The sequence below is a fragment of the Phalacrocorax aristotelis genome, chromosome 9 (genome assembly GCF_949628215.1).
Source record: "Phalacrocorax aristotelis chromosome 9, bGulAri2.1, whole genome shotgun sequence".
NCBI classification, from domain to species: Eukaryota; Metazoa; Chordata; class Aves; order Suliformes; family Phalacrocoracidae; genus Phalacrocorax; species Phalacrocorax aristotelis.
This window is the reverse complement of record NC_134284.1, coordinates 29,686,816-29,707,154: the sequence shown is the minus strand read 5'-3', so window position 1 is coordinate 29,707,154 and position 20,339 is coordinate 29,686,816.

The following is a 20,339-nucleotide window of genomic DNA, read 5'->3' as shown; positions in this document are numbered from 1 at the left end:
TTTTTTGTTCTGTGTCCCTGTATCTTTCCTTCCATGCCCTGTGCAGAAAAGAGCCTAATAAAAAAACAGCAACAACAAAAATAGCACAGTGGTTATTATTAGCGTCAGACAGGCTTCTTGCTGGGAACCGATCAGTCTGTGAAATGGGCCGTGTGCCGCAGGACAGGGCACTTCTCCTGCCTCCTCGGGCTCCTCCAGTGGGAGGTGGAGGTTGGAGAAATGCAAAGCAAAACCCAATGAACGTTGGCTAATTTGGGAAATGACAGCAGCGATTGGTTTGTTGACAATCCCAAGCTTGTTTAAGCAGTAGATCCGAGGGAGAAAGGGGGGGAAAAGAAAATGTTTCCATAACGACTGACACGTGAATGCTGTTAACGTTCCCGCGAGGTGCCGGCGTGTGTTCACGGCACACGCATCTCCTAAAAAGGTGTGTGTGCTCTGCAGATGTTTTCTCGGAGCGGGAGATGTCCTAATAAGCAGGTACATTGTTCCACATGTTTAATCATGAACGGCAGTGAATGGCTGCTTCAATTCTCCTGACCCTTTTTTCTTCCCTCTTGACCTTTTCCTTTCCTAGCCTGTCACAAATGAAGAATGATTATTAACAGAAATACAAAAATTTTAAAAAAAGGAAAAAAAAGAAAGTAAGAAGATTATGCTTGAGGGAGAAGGGCGACTTGGGCACATAAAGGAGACTGGAAGTGTGTTATGTAGCATTTGTTTTCTCTGCTGCCATTTTATTGCTTTTCTGGGAACCCTGCCAGAAAAATGGCGAGTAGCACTTTAATTAAAGAAGGCTCTGTGTGCACTCCAGCTGTTCCTCATGTGACTGGCCTGTCTATGGGTATAGCAAAGGATGCTCCCGCCAGCCCGCCCAAATCAATGCTAACCTAATTCCCGACCACACACTGTCAAGTGTTCGTGCAAACCTGCAACATTTAGGGCACTGTCTGTGAGCCAGACACTCGGCGCCCTGTCCTGTTCCTGGTATCCTCACGTATCTGAAGGCAGAATCTGGCAGCGGGACTGCTGGGGGTGAATGAGTGCGTGGAGGGAGGTGGGGCTTCACTTAAAACATGCTCTCTGCCTGCAGCAATATTCGTTGTCCATAAACCAACCATGCTGCCTAGAAGGAAGGGCATTTTGCGGTTGGCGGGAGAAGACTGGACCCCACTGAAGTTTCTGTGAAAGCAGAAATTAGCTGTGAATGAGTATGACTAATTTTTCAGCAGTAACCTAGATCTGGGATGCCCTAGGCTCAGGGAAGACCAGTGCGTTGTTTTGTTGTTTGTTTTTTGTTGTTTTTTTTTTCTTATGGCTTTGGAGAAAAACAAATTCAGCTGGAAAAGAAGAGGCCAGCTATGGCAGTGTACCTAAGCTGAAAATCCAGCTGGATGTTTGGAAAGTGCTGTATGAATTCAACAGCAATGTTAAGAAAATGAATAAATCAAAGCTGCATAACAGCATGGAAAATTTTGTGATGACCCTATAAGAAAACTGACATAGGATCTTACAACTTATACATATTAAAATTGTGTTTCTTGTGAAATTGTCCTCTGAACCTAGTTTCTTATGGAAGAAAATGTTTACTGTGCTGATGTAGGCTATACAGTCCCTTAAGACAATAGGTTGGCCCAAATTCTTCTTTATGCTACAGGGCCCCTTTGCAGCCCTCTGCCAGAGTGAAGGGCATGAAGATAAATGTGATGTTGTTTGTGCTTTGCTGTAAGGCCATCCTCCAGTGCCAGACAGGCATAAAGGGGCCTCTCTGTAAGTGAGAGTGTAATAAAACCTTGCGTAATAAAACCATGTGCTTTTGTTGCAGCAGCTCAGTGGCATTACTGCCATCGTGAATGTCACTTCTGACGTACTAGTTTAGGTGCGACATGAAAGGTCCAAGTATATCCTAAAGTGTCCCACAGCTGAAGCGTTTTATTGTACTTTCACACACCTTACCTACTGGTAAGTAACATGAAGCTGCTTCCTCCCACAGCGGTATGGAGCCGAGGCTCCTGTATTGACCTGTGTGAGACCTTTTTTGGGCGCTTTCCAACCCTTTTCCTTTCATAGCCTGAGAATTGTTCCTTCTGTATTTGTCCATCTCCCTGCACACCTAGGTCTATTCACATGGTTTTCGGCAGTGGAGATGAATTGATATAACACATTGAGGAGATTCGAGACTGAGCTATTGTATTTCCGAAAGTCAGTTTCAGAGGAGTGGGAACAGGCTGGACTTCCTCCCCTTCCATCAAAAAGGGGAAATGAAGGCAAAAACTGATGAAGGGAAGATGTTATCTGAATGTGGCAGGAGTGCAGAGGTTTGGATGAAGCCTTGGTGTGCAGGTGGGAGGTTAGAGCTCTACCTTGCATGCTTTGGCCAGAGTTAACGTATTTGCAGAAGGCTTCACAAAGGCTGATAAACTGTTGATGCATGTCGATAAAAAAGGGTCAGCTCAGTCCTTTCTGGTGGAGAAGCCGTGTTGCACACAGCTTCTTTTTGCACACCCACTGAACTGTCATTGTCAGATTTGGGTTCCATCAAATATAGCAGTGTGTTTTCTTCAGATATGGAGATTTGTGTGTGTGCTGCATGTATGCTGGCCCTGCTGGTAGTGGCCCAGAGTCTGGTCATGGTCATCCCTGCTTGTGAGCTGGCTGCACGCTCTGCTATTGGCTGGAGATATGAGGAGTGCAGGGCATTTTTCTTTACACTCAAATGCCAATCTCATTTCAGTGACACCATCTGTTCATTTGCACCCCAGTTCGTTTCTCTGAAGTGATTTATCTGTTTTGTGCAGTCCGGTTTCTCTTTGGGTGATAACGTTACAGGAGTCTTTAATTTCTCTGGTGCTGCCTTCCAGCTCCATACCAGATTGTTTCCTCCATCCATGCAAGTTTCTTTTATAAGAAAACTCATAAATTATTTTCCTTTCCCTAGGCTTTATTTTTTGGCTTGCTAGGCAGTTTACCTTCTCTTCACGTACATCTGAGTGAACTTTGTCCCAGCTGCTTTTGAAGCACAGGCTCAGAAGCAGCAACAACTTCATGAGCTAAAAATTATCTGGGCGGATTTGGTGTTTATATAGGAGGTTGTTTGCTGTTCTGTGCGCCAGGTACTGGGGGATAATACAACAAAGACTCTCTTCTTGTACAGTGACACAGGTTCCTTATTAACAGAACTGTTTCCAAAATGTACCTGGAGATGGCATTTGTACTGCCCTGGTTTACTTCTGATGCTTCTCACAAGTTTTTTCCCTTCTGCAACTTGGCTACCTCTTTCCCAGTTACAGGTTACTGTGTCTTTCGATACTATTTATTTATTTGTTTGTTTGTTTGTTTGTTTGTTTATGGTACAAGTGTTTGTCGATTTGCTGGAGGCAACGTTTGCCAGTATGCCAACCACCCTAAGGGCACAGCTTTTACTGTCATTCTGTTATGGTCTAGCAGGCACCCTTATCTTTCAGTCATGCTGGGCTTTGAGCTAGGGTTGTGTCATCTTTGCATAATCATTAGTGCAGGATATGTGCTCCTGGTGTCTGCCTCTGTTGGGTGAGGTGGTCTCTTGATGGTTCTCCTCTGACTCCCTGACATCTAGGCAGGAGCAGCTAAGGGTTTTTCTTGGTCCAACCCCTGCCCCTGTTGCCATCCTTGTGGGCTTTGCCTGCTGCTGTGCCGTTATTGATGGCCCCATCTCCATTCTGTCCTGAGCTGTATCTAATTTGTGTGGTGTGGTTCCCACCACAAATTGGGCAGCTACCTTTTGCCATTCCTTCATATAGCATTTGGTGACCAGATGCAGAGATGCCCATCTAAGCACAGCAGTCTGGCCTGTGACATTTATTATAGCTGGCTGCTTGGCTTGGCACTCTCTTAACTTTTTCCTTAATCTTCTGTTGGGATAAGGCAAAGTACCCTGCATAGGAAACAAACTTGATTTGTAAATCAGTTTTCCATGCCTGGATGTTTTTCTGGTGGAAAGATGGGTGTTGTAGGAAGTTGGATAAATAGATTTCATTCCAACACGATGTCAGGATGCGGCCAAGATACATACCCAGCCTGGATGCTCCAGCACTCACTGTCCTGCTCAAACATAACTATGGTTTCTCTACTTTGTGTCTCTCCAGGCTGATTGTGGCCCTCATGTTTCACGTGCCTTGTGAAAAATGACAGCGTGAAAGGACACAGGTCTGTAAACCTGGATTAGTTTTGTACTGACAAATCTAGAAATGCTGTGGCCTAAGATGATCTTCCAGCAGTGTGCAAACAGATCTGGAGCTGAAACAGTCTCTGTCCTGGGCAAGGATACCAAGGGAGGCTAGCAAGAGAATAAGTGGTCTATAGTATAGTCAGACATCTTGGAGACATCAGGCTGGGACACACAGGAGGGCTCAGAAGTGGGTAAGGGTGTGCTACGTGGTGAAGTACACATTGCAGGCAGAAGGAAAAAGGGCATTGTTGGGGGAGCAGGTGAAAAAGAAAAGGGTGCAGAGGTGTCCCAAATTCGACTCTGCTTGTCTATCTGATGCCATTTAAAGCCCTTCCATGGATCATGGCTGTAGCTGGCTGAGGGCATGTCTGCATGAGATGAATGGAGTCATCCATGTGCCTCTGAGCAGGCTGCATGGCTGCTCAGCACAGGGCTGCACAGCGACATTAGCCTGGTGCTGGAAGCAGGACTGCTGGGTCATGTTGAGGAGCGGGTCACGGTCAGCAGGGGAAATGTTCTGCCCGGCGTAGCTCTGTGCTGCTGTGCTTGCTAGTTTGTTCCCATGAGGAGCAGGGATCTCGGCATGGAGCTGCGTTCCAGTGCGCAGTGTAGCCCTAACACCCACCCCCCTAATCGTCCAGACCAGCTGGTACCACTGTGTGTCCTACAGAGACCAGACTAGCAATGGTCTGATGATGGAGCAGGAACCAGCTGGGCTGACCACATAAACCAGACTAAGCAGCTACCTCCGGTCTTCCTAGGTCCAAAAGGAGAGTCAACCACTGGCCAGCCATGGCCTTGAACAGCTTGGCAAAATCAAAATTGGATCTAGTGCCAGCACTAAACAAGATCAGTTTAGAGCTTGGTCTCTGCTCAATTCTGTGTGAATTGAAACATCTGATGTCATAGCACTAATGCACTGATACTAGTAGCACTGTTTTGGACACAGCCTGAAGTAGCTGCCGAACGACTCTGTGCTCAGGAATGACAATGCTGCAAGCACGGTGAAGCGGCTCATAAAACCCAGGCATGGTAGACGGTCAAAGCCCATAAAACGTTACTTCAGCTGTAGGACAGTAATACCTCTCTCAGGCAGGACAAGGCAGCTGGCTGGATTCCCATGAAGAAACTGTCTTGGATACTTGGGAACTGCTAATGGGATACGGGACCTTTGCCTGCCTGTCAGCGCTTTAGGCGCAGTGCAGGTGGGTACAACCACCGTTCCTGCTATGGTACCAAGATGATGCCAGTGGACTCAGGGAAGCTGCACTGGGACAAGGTCAGTGGAGAACAGTGGTATGTTCAGGCTGAAGTGCTTCAGGGAGTGAATGGAGCTGGTAGAATACAAGGTACCTTAAGGCTTTTTCAAAAACTGAATTAAGTCCACTAGTCTGGACAGGTGTATTATGTTATTACTATTATCAGTTGTTTTTCTTAACACGGTCAGGACTTGGTGGTGCCAGGTGCTGTACTAACAAAGAGCAAAATCCAGGCCCTGCTCTACAGAGTTTGCATCTAAATATAGGATTAGCAACAGCAGGTGGGTACAGAGAGATGAGGCAGCAGAAAGAAGCAGTGCTGTGATGCCAGCCAGCAGAGTAGGCTGGGGTGGCACCTTAACAGAAGCTTATAAAGGATCCCAGTTTTTGGAGGTGGTGTGGCAAAGGGGAATCCGAACAATCAGCTCAGCTCACAGAGCAAGATGTAGAAAGCATCAGGAAGCCTGACTGAAAGTGTGGCTATGGAAAGTTGCATTGCAGGCTGAACTCTTAGAGGTGGCCTCTTGGCCCAGAGATAATAGGTAGTAGGGAGAGTGGGTGGAAAAGTGGTCTGTGTTGGAGTCAGTGCTCTGGGGGGAGTTTGGGAGAGCATATAGGTACAAATTGTGAGCGGTGGGTCTCTGCAGCAGCATTCAGAGTGGCTTTGAAGGGATGAGGATTGTATTTGTGAGTGGCAGAAGAGATGATGCTGTAGTAACCGAGAAGCTGAGAATTTGGCCAGGCTTTCGGCTGTGCAGAATAACAGAAAAAGCCATGTCTGAGTGGTGGTATTTGGGCTGAACCTGGAAGGTTTAGCTTGCAGGTGCTGATCCTGGGGAAGGCTATGCTGGAAATAGCCCCTGGAAGGGTGATCTTGCTGGGCTCTAGCGTGGAAACAGGAGGGAGGCTAGAGTCTGTCTCAGGGACTTGGTCTAGGCTCACAGTTGAGGGACAGTGCCAGGCTTTGAGAAGGTGTGGAGTCAGGACTGAACCAGAAGCCACGCACATGGAAGGGATGGCTGAACTTGCGTCTGGGATGGGAGTGGTCTGTAGGCACTGGGACAAAGCAGCATCAAGAGCAGAACCCAGCAGGGTTCTCTCATCAGGCAACAAGGGAGATGAGGAGGATATTCAGAGAGATTGTGAGGGAGGTATAAGTAGGGAGAGGAGAGAAGAATATGATGGAAGCCAAAGGGAAATAAATCCTCAGGAAGGTGATATGTCTGAGTGAAGATGTGGGGAGTGCAAGGAGGCTGGAGGTAGAAAGCTGGATCTGAGACTGTGAAGACAGTTGTCTGGAAACCAGGCAGTCTGTTTGGCCAGAAATTTTGGTTTCTGTAAGTTTGCTTTTGACCTCACTATGAACATAAGTAAAATACTTCCAGTTTTCTGGCAAAGTAGATGTCCCTAGACCATGCAGCTGCTTGGTGAAAGCAGCTTTGTTATCAGGATGGTGGCCAACATTGCAATGACATTATACAGCTGTCTGGGGCCCTGTGGTCTTGCCTTCATTCATCACCTGCCTTTGAATGGTCCCAGGTCTCATTGCTGACCCACTGGAAAACCTTGCCTTGCACCAAGCTAATGTTTATCAGACTTGAGAGGCTTTGAATAAAACAATACCTGTTCCAGGGGACTTTAATGTTTTGACAAAACTTTGGTCTCATCCCGAAATCTCTAAGCAGCTCCAGCCGTCAATGACTTTGACATCTGTGAGCTGAGCTGAGCGCAAGGAGAAGATGCAGTATTTCTTTAGTTTGTGCCAGGCTATTGTGATGGCTGATGCAATGTTTTGGCAGCTACACCATAGCAATGAGGGTTTGTGTTGTAGGACCCAGGTCTAACAGGAGTTTTAAGGCCTTAATCTTAAAAAAAAAACAACAAATAAAAGCTTCACTGCACTGGCAAACAGCCAAAGCATAGTGCATAACCTCTGAGCACTCCAGGAGTTTTTTTGTAGCAGCTGGATGAGGAATGAGTTGATAGAGACAGAGGAGGAGGAGTTCAAAGTGCAGACCTTCTGATGATTTTCCACCACCCTGGGTTGTCCCTGCACTCCCTTGGCAAGAAACCCAAACTGTGCTGCACCCCCTCTCCTTCGCCACCTCCACAGCAGAGCTGCTGGCCTCTGTGTGCCGGGGTGCAAGGGAGAGGTGTTTATACTTTTCATCCAGTGGAAAAGCAAGGAGCGTGAGCACAGACACTTCAGATTGTAATATGATAACAGGTTTTCCCCCATCACTTGCTTCTACTACTACTAATAGAGCAAGAGAGGGAAATTCCTCAGGCACGTGGGATCTCTCAGCTGTGGAACAAACTGCGGTCCTGGTCTTCCCCACTTCCTTCTCCAAGTCAGTGGCCGAACTGCTGCTCCTAATACAGACTAATGGCATGAAGCTAACATAGAAAACAGAGAGGATACACTGAATAGATCAGATCCAGGTTTCCCAGGGAGGATAAAAGAGAGGGCTGCAAAGTTTCACCCCTCCATTAGCACTGCTGGTGTGTCTCTGTGGCCTGGGACAGGAAGGCAACATGGTCCAAAATCCTTATCCCCAGCAAAGCTGCATCTCCCCAGCAGCAGGAAAATAACCTCCTAAATGCAAGGTGCACAGGCCTTAGTGTGTGAGTTTACTACCCTCCTACTTTTCTGTCTGTTAAGAAACTTATTTTCATGGTTTTCTGATTTGGCTTTGGGAGGACAGGTGGTGCTATGGTGGCCTGGCAGAGAGAAGTCAGCTGCGTGATGGGGTTGGATGACATGATTATGTGGTAACTTCCTCCTCACTAAACCCACTGGCAGATGAACTTCCTGAACCAGTAAATTCATGTGAGCATCCATCCTTATAGGTGGCACAATTATTTTCTGTTCCAATGAGGCCTGAAGGCCCCAGCTGGGGTCAGGCCCAGCTTCCACTGTATACACCCAGCCCTGCTACCATGAGCTGGGTTGGAGGAGGCTGGAAATAGGAGTGGCTTACCACAAGTTGTTTGGCACATCAGTGCTGGAGCCATGGCAGAAAGCTGTTGTCCCCAAGTGCCTCTGTGTCCTCTGCTCACCCACGTCGCCTCCTGTGCCCGACTTTGACAGATGCACATGTTCCAGTTATGTTCCAGTTTGTCGTCCAAAAGCTTTGAGATTTTCTTATTCCTCTGAGGTCAGCAGACACAGATGGTAGTTGAAGGCTATCCTTTTGCTGGCTATTTTGGCCATGTGAAGTTACTTGGGAGGGTCTTTTCTTCCTGTAAAAACAATTTAATGAGTTCCCCTTGTCCTTTGCTAGGTTTTTTGTCTCATTGACACACTCAGAGGACTACTTTGGTGGGCTGGGGAGATGTTTACTGTGCTGGAGAGGTGAAGCAGGAGATGTGGTCTGTCGTGGAGAGAGAGACCACTCATTTTGGCAAGCCCTACTTTCCCCTGTGCTTGGGGGTCCACCAAGCTCCCCAGACCAGCCCATCTGGGTGTGGGGGCCATGCTGGGAGGGGAAGACACTCCTCTGTGGGACTTCTGGCTGCAGCACTTCAAGGAGCAGTGCTGAATAAATGTGCATGTCTGCATGCAATCCACTTCAATCACTGTTTAAATGTGCATCTCGTCTCCTTCCTAGAAAAGTATTGTAAGAGAGTAATGGGGTGTTCCCAATCCTGCTTTTGCTTCTGCAAATCCTGTTCATAACCTCTCTTGTGCCTGAGAAACTACTGCAGAAGAGACTTTCTTTCTCTCACTCTCTTTTTCACTTTGTAATGAGAAGAACAGTCTTTCATTATTAGATTTTAAAATAATCCTCCTGTGTCAGAGTCCAGCTCCTACATCTAGCAGCACTGTCTGGACTCTGTACCAGAAAACTGTGTTAAGGAGGTGATATGTGTCTGACCGCCTGTTGCTTTTCCTCTTAGTTTCCCAGGAACTGCTGTAAAGCTGTTCCCTACTGCTGTGGTCGGTAGGGTAACGTAAAGGAAGGGTCTGGCTCCAAGGCCATTGAATGGTGTGCAGTCCCCAAACTGTGGAGGATTTCAGACAAAGTCTTAAAGGAAAAGGCTTGGGAGGGATTTTCAGGGAAGAGTTTGCCACCAAGGCGAGCGGCAGCAGCCCGAAGCCGGGGCTGCCCCCCAGCCCTTTGTTCCTCCGGGTGGTCTGCTTCCTCCGCCCGCACGGCACAAAGCAGCTTTGGGAACTGGCCCAAAACCGAGGAGTGGCAAAACGCAGTTAGTTCCCCTGCTTTTGTAAAAGGCATGCCTGGCTGCCAAGGGAAGTTTCCGTATCCTGCTGTCTTCCGTTTGCTGGGGCTCAGTGGGACCCACTGTGCTCCTGAGTCCTCGGGCTGTGACCGGAGTCTGGGAGCTCTGGTCCTTCCTTTGTACACGGGTGGAGTAGACAAAGGTCAAGTGTTTTCAGCTTTTCTGACTGATTCGTGCTTATTACAAAGCTGGCTGCCTGGGTCAGTTTCCTAACATGGGTTGGGTGTCCTGGGGACATTTGCTTTGCTTCGTCTGGGGATAAGCTTGTTCTGGAGATAGAGGGCCTGGCCAGAAGCTTGGGGAAGGTGCTGAAAACATGGCTGTGGGCTTGAGAGTGCCCTCCAGGAAAGACTCAGCCAGGGACGGACGGGGGTGTGTTAGCTGCCTTGCTCAGAAAGCAAACGCTGTGCGGGGAAACCACTAACTCCTAAAGACACTAGAGGCAACCACGTCCCTCAGTGCACTCTGGCTTGAATAAATTGTGAAGGTTGTCAATAAACAACCTTTTTATCAGGCGAGATGGGTTCTTTTGTCCAAATCCTTTTCTTGTGGTTAATTTTGTGGTGAAGAGGGATTTTTGCCAACATGCAGGGCACAGTACTGGGACAAACTGTAGTACAGGCTTTGTAAAAGGGAACTAATGAAAAAGACCTGAGACACATGAGATCAAATGACTGTTTGCTGGGAATGGGTGTCATGTGGAGAAACTTTGCACAGATTGGTGCAATTAGCTGATATCAAGATAGTGTTTAAGCTTTAAAAAGAGTATAACGGTGCGATAGGCTGAGGATTGCGAGGACAGAGGCAGGCTGTCATCAAAATGAAGATGCAATTACAGAAGGTGTTTTAATTTGGGTTTATATAGTGTGACAATTTGGAGAGAAAGGTTTCCTACTTTGGAAAAAATTTGAGGCTTTTGCTTTTGTTAATTGACTGATAAGAGAGGGTCTATGTGAGTTCGTTCATGTACTGGAGCACTATAGCCTAAGGGCTGTCTTCTACAAACACACCTTTCAGGCCATACAGGCAGGGCTTGGGTCCATTAGACTGGAGCAGCTGCAGGCAGCTATCATACTGGATCAGCCAAAGATAGCACATGCATACTTAATTTTGCATGTGTGCATAATATGAAAATAGGAATAAGTGAAAATCTGCCATTTGTTTGACAAGAGCATCCTCCAGTCGGGGGAGCACTGTGCCCAACGGCCACATTTCCTGCAGAAGGGAAGCCAGAGCATGCAAAGAAACTCTGAAATGTGTTATGTGATTGATATGAAAAGCATGTGAGAATTTTTTTCCATTTTCTGGGGGGAATTAATATAATAGAGCTGTCACCTTTCATCAGTCAAATTTGGTGGCAGCTAAGCTCAGGGGTGGTAGTGGAGAGGAGGGTGTGTGAAAGGTGTGGAGAGAGCTAGAATTTGCATCGTGGAGAGGAAGGGATTTTTCTGTGCATCTTGAGGAGAAGTGAAGGGCTGTTCTTTGGAGTTTGCTTCTGTCAGATATACTGACAGATTTTGGGCTGGGCTGAGCGTGCTGGAGTGGGCACAGAAAGCATCTGGGTGTGAAGCAGAAGCTGCTGCCAAAGGAAACCAAATCCTTTTTTTGGAGAGACTGTCAGGGTTATTTAGAGGTAGGTTTAAAATGTGCTGCGGTTTTCCCTGCAGTGAGGAATACCTCTCTCTGAACTCTTCCCCGAGGATAGGTTACACTGCTGAGTAGGAGGGAAACATCCTTGCCTGTGCTCACATCTGAGTATGTCTGAAATGCGGTGAAGCTGACACTGTTGAGCAATTGAAGGGGCACTCTAATGCAGAATTTGGTATTCTATATATTTAATGTCCTATATAAAATTCTACAATGTATATATCCAGAGTTTTGTATTAAATATGTATATGTACAGTGTCAAGCACAGTAACATTTGTCCTTACTTGCTGCAGACATAATTTTGCTAGATACAGTGTGTCCCTGCTCCTACTAGCCCAGGTTTTGACTTTACATGTATACGAACACCTCCTGGGCAGAGATGAATGCCATGAGGTCTCACAAGGGGCCATACAGGTAAAATACTCTCAGTAGCTCACCAGACATTACACATCCTCAGGGCCTGGCCAGGTCCCAGCAGCTCATTTGGAAGGGTCGTGCAGGGGATTTTGAACTTGGTTGCTGCCCTACTTGCCCCTGTGGAGCTCATAGCACTGGAGCTGCTCCTCTGATATGTTTCTCTTGAGCTGATTTTATATTGGCTCAGTCTTGGCATTTCTGGGGCTCCTGAGGTGGAACTGCCACAACTTGCTGCAGGCATAAACCTGTAGTCCTTCTAATCGCTGCCCCTGAGGTTTCCAGCTGTGCTTGGCAATGTGGAAACTGCCTGCAGTTCTTAGGATATGCCAAGCATCTTTTTGTCCCTTTATATATGCCTCTCTTACCCATGCAGCATCAGAGCTGAGTGACCTCAGAAGAGCATGCAACTGATTGGAGTTAACAAGAAAGTGGCGAGAGCAACCGTGCTGTTTTCATCCTGAATTTTTTGAGAGATATCTGAAACATTGGGACATTCCTCCATGGAACGATATAATTAACAAGAGCTGAGCTCAGCTGCCTTGTTATCAGTGTATACCTTGAGAAGAAGAAGCTGCTAACAATTCCATTAAAGCTGCACAACCGTGGAGATAGGGCTTAAGGCAGAGAACTGGATCTGTCCACCTGTAGGTGCCATAGGTTTCTGTCATCCCTGGGGCACATCCTGAGGTCCTTAATTTTTTTTTTTTTACCTAGGAAGCATTTAGCTATGCCAAATCTCAAGTGTTCTCCAGAGGAGGTTGTACAGGGAGAATCAAAATGAAATTTGGGTGTAGGGCTGGGGATCTGTTTTCTCTCTCCCAAGTACCTTGAGTAATGTGATATGATGGGGAAAGTGTCTCTGTGTCAGCCTTAGGTAGGCTGACTGGTTTCACCCACCATGTGGGCCTTAAGAAGAGAGAGAGGTGGGAGATAAAGGTTTTGGTGTGGTGGTGACTGGATGGGATGGCCTCACTCCAGGGAGAAAACCTGAAGATACTGACCTGTCTTTCCCTTTCCCCTCTTTTCCCCTCTTGCTTTGCTTAATTATAGCATCTTAAACACTCTGTAAGTTTTTTGGGGCATGGGCTGATTTTATGTATAAGTATATGCAACTGCACAGTGCTCAGCACAGAAAGGCTCTGATCCTGACTGAAGACCCTTGGGCTCCTAAGACGAATGTCCAAGCTGTCCTCCTTTGGTGTGTGGACTGTCATAGCAGCAGGAACCACTTGTATCTAACAGTGCTGTCTGTTTTTTTGCTGTTGAATCCCTTGGCCCTGCATTTTTGACTGTTCATTCACTTGCACAGTATAGAGATGAGAAGAGGCTCCCTTTCCCTGCTCCTGCAGCAAGGCATTGTCCACAAAGTGGTGAGCACTGCAGTAACCTACCTTCCCACCTCTAAAACAACAGGTTTTGACTGAGTACTTCCTTGGCATTCACATGCTAGGCAAGAAAATGTCGTGGTTTGCAAGCAGTTTGTTTGAGCAAACAACCACATAAGCAAGGGGCAGCCACTGGGTCTGAGACTGCAGCTGGGAATTCTCCTGATGGAAACATGGATCTTAATATTTGAAACATATCACGATCACGTCCTTCCCCCCCTCCCCAGTCTTTAGCTGAGATAAATGAAGTCCCTGGAATACACTGTGTTCAGAGTGACCTTCAGTAAACTCATGTTGTGACCTCAGCACCATGCCTGAAACAGATGTCTCTGGGCCTGCCAATATAACCAGGAGTCTGTTATGCAGAGCAGAAGGTGTTGCTTCTTGGTGGACCTGGCAGTTGGCTTGAAACCTCCTGTTCTGTTTGAATTTCATTCTGGTGCAGAATGTGGTTTTTCCCTGGTTTCTAATGTGCTTCAGTTTCTTATTTTGTCTGGTAGGCATTTTTATAGAGCATACATTTGCAAAGACTGGCTTTCTTATAGATTGCCCTTATCCTGCTATCTCATCACCAGTTTTTTCTTGGTGATTGTATAAAATAATATAGGTTATTCAGGACAGGACACTGACAGAACTTGTGACATGATTTGTAGGGTTAAGGTGAAGCATTTGATGGTCTCTTAGTTATTTACCCTGAAGAAGGTGTCAAGTCTGTCCTCCCACCTCTGCACATGATGTAAATGAAAAACTAGGGGAAAAAACAGCTATAGATCCACTCTTCTGCAGACAGCTAATGTACATAAAAAGGATTTTGTATTATGTATTTGCATAAATAAAGGAAAGACAGCATTACTGGTAGGTAGTACCTGGCTGGCATTTACATCTGTCAAGCCTAAATGAGGGCAGGGTGTTTATGAAGTGGAATGATTTAACATGCCAGTCTTCTCTCAGCTGTCATCTATTTCAGGAATTTCAAATCTTTCTAAATTAAGCTTATTTCTCCTTCTTGCCTGGCTCCAGAGTGGGAAAAACTTTACTGGAATAAACAAATAATTCATTTTAGTTAAATCATACTGGTGGTAGGGGGGAAAAGGCAAAGGCAGAACAGAGTAACTACTTCCAACTCAATAAAATATTGACATGGATAAGTGAAAGAGGGAATAAAAGGGATGGAGAACATGTGATTATCCAGCATCCCAAATGTGCAATGTAAACAAAACTCTTTAGTGAGGAATGGCTAGCCATCAGCTTGGTGTGTCAGGATGGAGAGCAATTGCTCAGCCTGCTGGGAAGCTTCGTTGATCAGGTGATGGAGCGAGTATTCTGTGTTTATTCAACGGCCTTGCTGTGAGCCAGGGAATCAGGTCCTGGTGTCAGGCTTGTACAGGGAGGCTGGCAAGTTATGCCCCCTAACCCTGAAAGAGTTTCTTCTAACAGCTTCCATGGTGGAAGCAGGGTGAGTGCTGTCTTTACACACAGTTACTTTATGGTATGCTCCTCAGGAGGGAATCGCAACTCCCAGCCAGTTGGAAGAATCATCTCATGGCTATTCCAGATTTCTCTCTCACACATCGAGCTCTTATCAGTTCCCACTGCTCTCCACTTGTTTTCTCCTTGTCTCTCTTCCCTTCACCACCTTGTCTTGGACTGGATCTTCTCCCACGTCACACCTGACTGGTGCTGGCACAGGCTCATTCTTTGGGGAATATAGATGCACCTAGTAAGAAAAATCCTGCTGCAAAAAGCTGTGGACAGTGAACATTAAGCAGCAATTAGTGTGACCTGAGCTCTTTGCAGTGGCACAATAGCAGGAAACTGGATAGTGTGCAATTCCCATTGGTGGCTTTACCACTGTCACTTGGTGTGGGTGAAATGAGGATGAGAGTGAGCTGCTGGTGACTAGTTGCACTTCCTCTAGGGCCTGGACTTTTCTTGGAGATGTTTCTCAAGGCTAGACTTCTCCAAGGAACTTCTGACAGTTTCTTGCCAGATCATATGTCTGACTTCTTATCAGCCTGCTGAAGCATGAATCTCAGATGGGCGCTTAAGCACCCCAGATACCCAACAAGGTGCTGGCTGGTTGCACTAAAGGTGGTGTGCTTTTTTTGAGGTGCAGGCATTTGAAGCAGCAGCAACAATGGCTTTTAAATGTATTTCAAGGAATAGGTGAGAGAGAAACTGTGCCAGTTTTAATCTGAAGCAGCTACGGTTTCATTGCTGTGTGACTAGCAGCTGGAGAATGCTGGGGAGCATGTTGAGCTTTGATGTTTCCAAAATGTGGTCCTGGGGGATTTCAGTGTAACTAAAAATGTTTGAAGTGCTGGCCTCTTGCCACAGTTGCAATGAAGAATGTTTCTGAACACCTTCACATTTCTATATGGAATTGGAATGTTTTTTTTCCACGCAGTCCCAGGCAGGACTGAGAGGGATGTGCTGTGGAATTGTCTTACTGCACCTCTAATTCATAGCCCCAAGACAATAGCAAAATGCTAAGGACCAGATTTTCAGGACTTAACTCTAACTGAAGATCTCATTCTTGTTATGTTGGAGAAAGGGAATATCTAGTAGTTCACATTCCTAAAGTGCAATGTGATTTCTGATCCCTGGATTTTTGTAAAGTGGAAAAGTGGTATAGGTTTGGTTTGTGTATGCACATCTCCACTTCTATACATGCAAAAAGCCCTGCAGAAAGCAATGCTTTTTTTTTTTTAAATAAGGCAGTAACATGTCTTCTCAGTTGAAGTGGCTGTAAAAGGTAAAATACAGAACATAAGCCATTAGATTAATTGTATTTAGCATGTTTCTAATTCTGGCTTGAAAGGAATTAGTGTCACAGCAGAGGGAAAAATAACTGTGCTGTTTTGTTGTTTTTCAGTGAAGATTAAAATATAAATCACTCACCTACCCATTAGAAAAAAGTGACTACTGGAGCTCATAAAATATTAGCAGAGAAGGGACTTTGTCATCCATTGGTATTAGTGTGGCTTTAATCAGCAAGGCTTAGGAGGACCTTGTCCATGTACTTTTTATAAAGAAGTCATATGAATGGAGGGCTTTCCCCTCACTCTTCAAAGCCCCTTACTATGCTTTTTCTTCTTACCTTCCTTCTGGCTCTATGCCTGCATTGGGCTTGCTGAGATCTTGCACGAGTCACTGAGAAGCTTTCAGCCAAGCAATGGGTTAAAGAGTCAGCCTCGCAGTAGATAATTAGTCTATTCTAGCAGTATCTTAATTAATCCTGTTATTAGGCTTTGCCACTAATTGCTATAGGTGAGGTCTGACTCTAATAAAATCCACCCGTTTCGGCATGGTGCCTCTACAATGCCACAACCCGGGTGATGGAGCAGCAGATGCTCTGGATGGACTTAAGTGCGCAAGAATTTGCCTTTGCACTACCTCACCAGCCACCACCGCAAATGGCAGCCTGCAAGGAGTAACATAGTGCAAAGCCTCCTTCCTGGATGTCTGGGCAATTTGATTCAGGGGCCGGTACCACCGCATGTTTGCTCAGTGGGGCATCTCATTCTTTAGGTGCATGACGTGCCACCGCAGCCTGCTGTAGATAAAAGGCTTTAGATTAAAAGCCTTGATCACCTCCCGTTAATGCTTCACACCAATGGCGCTTTTAAAAGATTGTCTTGATGATAAAATGAGCGACCTTCACATCCAAGAGTTTCAGAAGTGCCAGCTATGCCCTCCCATTAGATTATTATTACGGGTTATAATGTCACACTATAAATTGTATTAAGACTAGATGTAGCATGGAGACAGATCTATCCATTCTCTCCAGTCTCCAGCTCACTGGGACCGTGTTTCTTTTTGTGCTTACTGAACAACTGTTCACACCTTCATAGTTTCCTGCACTTCGCCCTGAATTTTGCTCCTCAGCATTTTTTAAGCTGGGTACAGTGCTTCATCCTCCAAAGCAGCTTCAATTTTCATGATAAAAGCAACTGCTAGCCTCATGTAGGTGGTGTCAGGTGCTTCTGGCCCATCAGCTGAATGTAGAGCGTTTTCCCTGATGCTGCAAAAAATGGGAGAGCATTCTCTAAACAAGGGTGGGGGTAGGGAAGAGGACAAACTCGAATTAAGTGACTGTAACAGTTCTTTTGTATTTCAAAGGGCCCTTGCATGCCAAACAGGAACCTCTTGTTTTTCAGGATGCGCTTGAATTGGCTGATGCTTACGTCTCTTGCTGAGTTCTTAAAGCCGCTTCCTGCTGAATCACGCAACCTCATTTCCCTGTGCCTGTGCGTATAACGCAGCAGGGAGGGACAGTGCTGGGTTCAAGAGAGGCTCTGAAACTTTAATGAAATGCCTCTGAACTAAGCAGAGTTTGTGTGCTAGGCACGTTTGAAAAGCCCGTTTGCTGCTTATGTTTTGGGCATCTTTTGAAGGAACCGCTGGTATTTCTTTCTGTCCTGGGTGGTCGTTTGTTCTTCCTTTCCTGGTTGTTCGGTACAGGATTCTGAGTATTTCTGCTGCTATTCAGTCATCTGCCAGCCTGGTATGTCTGACTTGGTGGGTTCTGCAGCAAGCAATGGTGACTGCTGGCAGTGGCTGTGAATCGCTGTGCATGAAGCCCTTCATGCTTTTCTGGGTGCATGTATCAGATTCTGCTTTTCTGGGTGGCTTTGGAGCAGTCACAAGCTGTACATTTTCAGCAGGGCTCAGAGGGTGCTCAGTTATCCCTCCAAAAGCTCTCCACAACATGGAGTGTCGGGCAATCTTGTTACTCCTCTTCTGCCACCAATGTTAGACTGAAATCAGTAAAGCTTCCCCTTACCTTCAGGAACAGCATCCCAAATGGCTGTAGCAGGAATAAAACCCTGTGCTAGGTCCAGCTGGCAGTTTATAGCCCAGGATTTGCCTTGGATGTGGTATTTCTAGCAGAGGGTTAATCCTGTGGTGCTTATTCCATGCTAGTTAGAACCCTTGGGTGCGATCAAAATAACAAACGCCTACAAGGCATCTTCTTACTTCTCCAGGTACCTGATTCTTTAAGCACAAGAAAGGTGCATGTGGACATGAACAGAACTGATACACAGAGGGTAAAAATCCTCCCAGAAATGGCTTCTCAGTCCAAGGGCATGACTTTTCCATTCTTACATCCTGGATTAACACTGTGTTGGTGGGCACTCTACAGAGCAGGGGACAGGAATCTGCTGTGGGATCACTCATGCCTTAAAGCTGGCAGGGTTCAATTCAATTTCTGTATCCCTCTCCACTGGCCTTTGCAAGCTCACCTTTCTGGCCACATTTATGATTGAGCTTTATGGGTTTTCAGAATTTCTGGAGCTCTTTGTGATCAATACACAGTAGTGGTCCCTCTCTGGAGGGCATGTTCTGACATGATATTACCCTGCCATCCATTCTCTTCTCAGTTTATAGCTCTCCTTAATATTTAAATGGGTTTCTTGCTGCAGTTCTTGTGCCCTGTTTACCCAAATAATCTATAACTCAATGACTTCTAAATCCACTTCACAAGTTGTTATATTCACTATAAATGAGTTGTTGTGCAACCTGCATCACAAGTAGGTATTCTCATCTGGAGGTCTGTGCTGAGATCCAGCATGAACAGAGAATATATTAAACCCATAAAACCCCCAAGACATACTGTACCATACAAAATGAGCTCTAACTACATGCTTTATTCCTCCTTATCACTTATATTCACCAGCCATTCAATGAAAATGTACTACACACACACACCGGGCAGCTGTTCATGCAGCCACACCAGCCTGTACAGCTCCTACCAAGGTTTCGCAAGTGGCTGGCCCTTCTAGCAAGGCTATTTGGAGATGACTGGGACAGTGTGTCTCTGCCATTAGCTGTCTGAGTCTAACTGCTTATGCAGGATGGGCCCAGTCCAGCAGTGTCCTGGGCCCTGCAGTGCAAGAGGAACCAACATCCTGTGCTCATCCTCAAGCCTGTGACTGGTCTTATTGATTTCGGTGGCACCAGGCTTTCTGGCTGCTTTTTCAAGCTTGAAGATGCAGCTTGGTGTTGAATGGCCAAAGGATTCAAGGGCCAAGGATTCAGCCATGCCTCTGCTTCTCTGGGCTTTATTACTGTCACAGTCAGCTTCATCTGCCCAAGGGCTTTGTCTGGTAGGATCTTAGCTACTTTTTGATCTCAAATCCCAGCTGATTGCTGTGCTAAAGCCAGCTTCACAACTGCTTCACTCCCAAAACACTGTATATCTGAGGATCCTGTATAGATGTTGCTTTAGTGATTTATTTCCTTTTTAACTTCCTGTTGTTGTTGTTGTTGGGTGTTTTTTTTGTGTGTGTGTGGTTTTTTTTTTTTTTAATTATCACCATGAAGTAGTAGCTTTAAAAGGGATTTGAAAAAAGGAAATCTGGAGTTTGGAAGAGGCTTCCTACCCCTTTCTGACAGTGAATGCAGGACAAATATTAGAACTTGGCAATATTCCTTTGCTTGTAAAATTTGATAGATTTAGATATGACTGGTTTGCCTTGGATTGAGTAGGAATGTTATTAGTGCATGAAATTCAATGAGCTCTAATGCTATTTAAAAAGCCCTAATGAGAAGGGTGCTTTTGTGTCAAATTCTATTGTTTTTTTTTCTTCCTTTTCTGCTTTCCGTATTTGAAGAGCTCTAAAAATATTTTTAACAGCCAAGGAGGGAAATAGACTTTTGTCTGAAGGACCTGGGGGAGGAGGGGAGTTTGGGGGAAGAACAGTGAATTGATTTGGTTGGTAGCTTTTACTGTATGTATGTGTTCTCCTGTGAACCATTAAATTGGGGAGTTCACTTGGGTTACAGCTGGTGCTTATTGTGATCTGAGTTTACTGACTGGCCTCCTTGTCTTTCCAATCAAGATTCATTGTCTTTCCTGTCTGTTGAGATTTTTGTGTGACTTACAGGAAAGTCTCAGCTTAAGGGACAAAGAATTGAGATGATCAGTTTTTACAGTGAATTTTTTTTAAAATAATATTTTTATTAAATGCAATATTCCTGTCCATAAGACCTGGTAAGGAATTATGCACTTTGATTGTTTTTGGTGGGATACACAGTTTCTACAAAATGTAGTGTAAGGAAACCTTTTATTTATTTAAAAAAAAATCTAAGACAATATTTTTTGATCTAAATAAAAATATTTAGTTGGTTGAACAAAAGAGAAGCATCTTGTTTGGAATCAGCTCATTGTTAAATTGG